The following is a 7,563-nucleotide window of genomic DNA, read 5'->3' on the forward strand; positions in this document are numbered from 1 at the left end:
GGAATTACATAGTGTGAAGTAATTTTTGTGACCCAAGTTTTTGGCGCCGTTGCCGAGGATTGTTCGTGTTTGGACAACTAACGGTTTATTTTGTTGCTTAGATTAGGAAAAATTTCCCTTTTTAGTTTAGAGTCTCTTATTATTGTCGTGTTAAAATTTTAGAATCCTTATTTTCTTTTTTAAAATCTTTTTCAAAAATAATTTTTCTATTAAATCCTGTGCCAAACTTTAAGTTTGGTGTTTTCTTGTTGATTTTTCTGTGTTTTTCGAAAATTTAGGAGCATTAGATCTAAAAATTTTAAATCTTGTGCTATTTTATTGTTTTTCTCTTTCCTCACTAAATTCAAAAATATCTTTTCTCTCTATTTTTAAAACAAATTTTCGAAAACTATTTTTAAAAATTCAGATTTTTTTTTCAAAATTTAAAATCTTTTCCAAATCATATCTTTTTCAAAACTTCCTAACCACTTTCTCTCTCCTCAATTTTTTCGAAAATATTCACCTATTTTTATTTACTTTATTTTAATTTATTTATTTTCTAAATAATTAAATAAATAAATAAATAAAAATAAATATTTTTTTTATCATCTCCCTTTCTCCATCATGGATCTAAGTGGAAATGAACAGTCCAGGAGGACTCTGGGGTCAAATGCTAACCCCTCTACTGCTTCATATGGGAGTAGTATCTGCATACCTTCCATTGGAGTCAGTAGCTTTGAGTTAAATCCTCAGCTCATTATCATAGTGCAGCAAAGCTGCCAGTATTCCGGTCTTCCACAGGAAGAACCTACAGAGTCTTTGGCATAATTTTTACAAATTGCTGACACAGTACATGATAAGGAAATAGATCAGGATGTCTACAGACTATTACTGTTTCCATTTGCTGTAAAAGATTAAGCTAAGAGGTGGTTAAATAACCAACCTAAGGCCAGCATAAGGACATGGAAACAGCTGACAGAAAAATTTCTGAATCAATACTTTCCCCCAAAACGGATGACACAGCTAAGGCTGGACATCCAAGACTTTAAACAAGGAGATAATGAATCTCTTTATGATGCCTGGGAGAGATACAGAGAGATGCTACGAAAATGCCCCTCTGAAATGTTTTCAGAGTGGGTTCAGTTAGACATCTTCTATTATGGGCTTGCAGAAGGAGCTCAGATGTCTCTAGATTACTCAGCTGGTGGATCTATCCACATGAGAAAGACAATTGAAGAGGCTCAAGAGCTCATTGATACAGTTGCCAGGAATCAGCATCTGTACCTAAGCAGTGACCCTTCCATGAAAGAAGAGGTTAAAACAGTAACTGCTGAACTCAGCCCTGTAAAACAAGCTGCTGAATTTAATCAGCAATTGGACTTTCTAACAAAGCAGTTAGCCGAATTCAAGGATAAACTACATGAGACAAGGATGGCTAATATAAATATGGAAGAACAATTGAAGCAAACAAAGCAGCAGCTGTCAAGACAAATAACAGAAGAATGCCAAGCAGTTCAATTAAGAAGTGGGAAAACATTAAATACCCCACCTCAAGGCAGCAAAGAGCTAAGGAATGAGCAAACCACCCAAAATTCACCTGAGGACAGTAAGAGCCCAGGGAAAAGTAATTCTGGCGCTAAAACTCCAGAAATCTGGTGGAAGGCTGGCGCTGAACGCCCAGACCATGCCCAAGACTGGCGTTCAATGCCAGTAACAAGCAAGGACTGGCGTTCAACGCCAGAAACAAGCAAGGATCTGGCGTTGAACGCCCAAAATGGGCAGAATCTGGCGTTGAACGCCCAAAATGGGCACAGTTCTGGCGTTCAGACGCCGGGAACAGACAAGGAGTTGGCGTCTAACGTCACTCCAGCTTCTAACTCTGGCACTCCATTGCCAGTGAGGGATCAGACACACACAAGTGCTGATGACAACCCCTCTAAAAAGGCTTCTTCAACCACTTCTGTAGGCAATAAACCTACAGCAACTAAGGTTGAGGAATATAAAGCCAAGATACCTTATCCTCAAAAACTCCGGAAAGAGGAGCAGGATAAGCAATTTTCTCACTTTACAAATTATCTCAGGACTCTTGAAATAAACATTCCATTTGTAGAGGCACTTGAGCAAATACCTTCTTATGCCAAGTTCATGAAAGAGATCTTGAGTCATAAGAAGGATTTGAGAGAAACTGAAAGAGTTTTCCTCACTGAAGAATGCAGTGCAGTCATTCTGAAAAGCTTTCCTGAAAAGCTTAAAGACCCTGGGAGTTTTCTGATACCATGCACATTAGAAGGTAATTGCACCAAGACAGCTTTATGTGATCTTGGGGCAAGCATCAACCTAATACCTGCATCCACTATCAGAAAGCTTGGTTTAACTGAAGAAGTTAAACCAACCCGGATATGTCTCCAACTTGTTGATGGCTCCATTAAATACCCATCAGGCGTGATTGAAGACATGATCGTCAGAGTTGGGCCATTCGCCTTTTCCACTGACTTTGTAGTGCTGGAAATGGAGGAGCACAAGAGTGCTACTCTCATTCTAGGAAGACCCTTCCTAGCAACTGGACGAACTCTCATTGATGTCCAACAGGGGGAAATATCCCTGAGAGTCAATGATGATGAGTTTAAGTTGAATGCTGTCAAAGCCATGCAGCATCCAGACATATCAAAAGACTACATGAAAGTTGATCTTATTGACTCTTTGGTAGAAGAGATCAAGATGGCTGAGAGTCTCGAATCAGAGTTGGAAGACATCTTTAAAGATGTTCAGCCTGATTTAGAGGATTCAGAGGAGATGGAAGAGCCTCTGAAATTTCCTCTGGAAAATGAAAAAACCTCCTAAACCCGAGCTCAAACCATTACCACCATCCCTGAAATATGTATTTCTGGGAGAAGGTGACACTTTTCCAGTGATCATAAGCTCTGCTCTAAAACCACAGGAAGAAGAAGCACTTATTCAAGTGCTCAGGACATACAAGACAGCTCTTGGGTGGTCCATAGGTGATCTTAAGGGCATAAGCCCAGCTAGATGCATGCACAAAATCTTATTGGAGGATAATGCTAAACCAGTGGTTCAACCACAGATGCGGCTAAATCCAGCCATGAAGGAAGTGCTATTTTCTCTGATATGGTGGAAAAATTTCTGGAAGTCTTCATGGATGACTTCTCAGTATATGGAGACTCATTCAGCTCCTGTCTTGATCACCTGAAACTTGTTCTGAAGAGATGCCAAGAGACCAACCTAGTTTTAAACTGGGAAAAATGTCACTTCATGGTGACTGAAGGAATTGTCCTTGGACATAAAATCTCAAACAAGGGAATAGATGTGGATCAAGCAAAAATAGAGGTAATTGAAAAATTACCACCACCTGCCAATGTTAAGGCAATCAGAAGCTTTCTGGGGCATGCAGGATTCTATAGGAGGTTTATAAAGGATTTTTCAAAAATCGCAAAACCTCTAAGCAATCTGCTAGCTGCTGACACGCCATTTATGTTTGACACAGAGTGTCTGCAGGCATTTGAAATGCTGAAAGCCAAGCTGGTCACAGCACCAGTTATTTCTGCACCAGACTGGACATTACCATTTGAGCTAATGTGTGATGCCAGTGATGACGCCATTGGTGCAGTGCTGGGGCAGAGGCATAACAAGCTTCTGCACGTCATTTATTATGCTAGCCGTGTTTTAAATGATGCCCAGAAAAATTACACAACCACAGAAAAAGAATTGCTTGCAGTGGTTTATGCCATTGACAAGTTCAGATCATACTTAGTAGGATCAAAAGTGATTGTGTATACTGACCATGCTGCTCTTAAATATCTACTCACAAAGCAGGATTCAAAACCCAGGCTCATCAGATGGGTGTTGCTTCTGCAAGAGTTTGATATAGAAATAAGAGACAGAAAAGGGACAGAGAACCAAGTGGTTGATCATCTGTCCCGGATAGAGCCAGTAGAAGGGACGCCCCTCCCCTCTCTTGAGATCTCTGAGACTTTTCCAGATGAGCATTTATTTGCCATTCAGGAAACACCATGGTCTGCCGATATTGCAAACTATAAAGCTGCAAGGTTCATACCCAAGGAGTACAACAGGCAACAAAAGAAGAAATTAATTACTGATGCAAAGTACTACTTGTGGGATGAACCCTATCTCTTTAAGAGATGTGCAGACGGAATAATCCGTAGGTGTGTGCCTAGAGAAGAAGCACAGAGGATCCTATGGTATTGCCATGGATCTCAATATGGAGGCCATTTCGGAGGTGAGCGAACAGCCACCAAGATTCTCCAATGTGTCTGCCATGGTCCGGTATGGGATTCGCCACAAGGTGGCGACTCCATATCATCCATAGACTAATGGACAAGCTGAAGTCTCTAACAGAGAGCTAAAAAGAATCCTAGAACGGACTGTAAGTACCTGTAGAAAGGATTGGGCAAGAAGCTTGGATGATGCTCTGTGGGCATACAGAACAGCATTCAAGACTCCTATAGGGACCTCTCCATACCAACTTCTGTATGGTAAGGCATGTCACCTGCCCGTGGAACTAGAACATAAAGCTTACTGGGCAACCAGATTCCTAAACTTTGATGTCAAATTAGCTGAAGAAAAAAGATTGCTCCAGCTAAATGAACTAGAGGAATTCAGATGCAATGCTTTCGAAAATGCCAAGCTTTATAAAGAAAAATAAAAAAATGGCATGACAGGAAGCTGTCATCTAGAGTCTTTGAACCAGGACAAAAGGTTCTATTGTTTAACTCTAGGCTCAGGCTATTCCCCAAGGGCCATTTCGGAGGTGAGCGAACAGCCACCAAGGTCCTCCAATGTGGCTTCTATTGGCCCACACTCTATAAAGATTCCCGATAGTTTGTACGTAACTGTGACAGTTGTGATTTCTAAAATCCCTAATTTCTAAAAACCCTTCTTTAAAAATATTAAATGTATCTTAATCCATAAGTACAAATCCTTTTTTCCAATCCAATTCAACTCTTTTTCAAAATTTTCAAAACAGATCTATCTCTTTTCATTCAAAAATCTTTTCAACTAATCAATATCTTTTTCAAATCTCCATACTATCTTTTTCAAAAAAATCCAATCTTATCTTTTTCAAATATCTTTTATATCTTTTCAATTTTAAAACTATATCTTTTCTTATCATATTTTTTTAAAAAAAATCATATCTTCTATCTTTCTCCCTATTTTTGAAAACCCCCTCTCTCCCTTTAAATATGGGTTCGGCCTCCCTCCCCTTCCATCCACAATCACACCTAGCTCTCCTTCTCTCCCTCTCCTTTCTTTTCTTTTGCTTGAGGACAAGCAAACCTCTAGAGAAGATCTCAAACCAGTCGCCAGAGGATGGCTGGACTTCATTGGGCATTCTCTGCTGCCCACTAGCAACCATTCTGAAGTCACTGTTAGAAGAGCAGTGATGATCCATTGCATCATGATGGGAAAAGAAGTGGAAGTTCATCAACTGATTTCAATTGAATTCTACAAAATTGCTAACAAAAATTCTAAAGAGGCCAGGTTGGCTTACCCAAGCTTGATTTCTCTGCTCTACAAGGACGCTGGAGTAAGGATGAGAATAACTGAGTATATCTCAGTTGAGAAACCAATCACCAAAGCATCAATGGAAAAACAACAAGCACAGGATGATCCCATCAAGAAGAAAACACAGGAATTTCTCCCAGAAATCCTTCAATCTGAATACTGGAAGTATCTTGAAACATCCATTGCCAAGATGCAAGAAGCTATGGAACAAATAATAAAAGAACAGAAGGAACAAAGTCAAATTCTTTGCTATTTGATTAAAGAACAAGAGGAGCAAGGGCGTGACTTGAGGGAAGTGAAGCGCCAGAAGTTATCTCTTGAAGGACCAAGCACCCCACAGATCCGAGGAACATCCACTTCCCAGAACAAAGGTTGTTAAATTCCAATTTCTGCTTTAACTCTGTGATAGTTGTCGTTATAGGAGTTTACCTTAGGAGTCATATAGTAGTAATTAGTGTCTATTTTGATTTTATCTCCAATTAAGTTATAGTCTAGTTTTATCATCATCAGCAAACATGAATAAAATAGTAGATCTTTTGAATAAGAGGCAATAAAATTCGAGTTTTTAATAAGAAAAATTCTAATTAGTAACATGTGGTGGCAATGCTTTCTGTCTTCTGAGTGAATGCTTGAACAGTGCATATGTCTTTTGAATTTGTTGTTTAAGACTGTTAAATATGTTGGCTCTTGAAAGAATGATGAACATGAGACATGTTATTGATAATCTGAAAAATCATAAAAATGATTCTTGAAGCAAGAAAAAGCAGCAAAGAACAAAGCTTTCAAAAAAAAAATTTTGAGAAAGCAAGCAGAAAAAGCCAAAGCTCTTAAAACCAAAAGGCAAGAGCAAAAAGCCAATAGCCCTTAAAACCAAAAGGCAACGGTAATAAAAAGGATCCCAAGGCTTTGATGGAAAGGAGGACCTAAAGGAATAAAATTCCGGTCTAAGCGGCTAAACCAAGTTGTCCCTAACCATGTGCTTGTGGCGTGAAGGTGTCAAGTGAAAACTTGAGACTAAGCGGTTAAAGTCAAGGTCCAAAGCAAAAAGAAGAGTGTGCTTAAGAACTCTGGACACCTCTAATTGGGGACTTTATCAAAGCTGAGTCACAATCTAAAAGGTTCACCCAATTATGTGTCTGTGGCATTTATGTATCCGGTAGTAATACTGGAAAACAAAGTGCTTAGGACCACGGCCAAGACTCATAAAGTAGCTGTGTTCAAGAATCATCATACTAAAATAGGAGAATCAATAACACTATCTGAATTCTAAGTTCCTATAGATGCCAATCACTCTGAGCTTCAATGGATAAAGTGAGATGCCAAAACTGTTCAGAAGCAAAAAGCTACTAGTCCCGCTCATCTAATTAGAATCTGAGCTTCACTCAAAAACTCTAAGATATTATTGCTTCTTGACCTATTAGTCTTCTATTTTATTTGTCTAGTTGCTTGATGACAAGCAACAGTTCAAGTTTGGTGTTGTGATGAGCGGATATTTTATACGCTTTTTGGGGTTAATTTCATATAGATTTTAGTATGATTTAGTTGGTTTTTAGTTTATTTTTATTAGTTTCTAGGAAAAATCCATATTTCTGGACTTTACTATGAGTTTGTGTATTTTTCTGTAATTTCAGGTATTTTCTGGCTGAAATTGAGGGAGCTGAGCAAAAATCTGAATCAGGCTGAAAAAGGACTGCTGATGCTGTTGGATTCTGACCTCCCTGCACTCAAAGTGGATTTTCTGAAGTTACAGAACTCCAAATGGCACGCTTCTAATTGCGTTGGAAAGTAGACATCCAGGGCTTTCCATCAATATATAATAGTCCATACTTTGCTCAAGGATAGACGACATAAACTGGCGTTCAACGCCAGTTTCATGCTGCTGTCTGGCGTCCAGCGCCAGAAATAAGTTAGGAGTTGGAGTTCAACGCCAGAATTGGATCCAAAGCTGGCGTTGAATGCCCAAAACAGCCCTATGCACGTGAGAAGCTTTAGTCTCAGTTCCAGCACACATCAAGTGGGCCCCAGAAGTGGATTTATGCACCG

Source organism: Arachis ipaensis, chromosome B03, assembly GCF_000816755.2.
Source record: "Arachis ipaensis cultivar K30076 chromosome B03, Araip1.1, whole genome shotgun sequence".
NCBI classification, from domain to species: domain Eukaryota; kingdom Viridiplantae; phylum Streptophyta; class Magnoliopsida; order Fabales; family Fabaceae; genus Arachis; species Arachis ipaensis.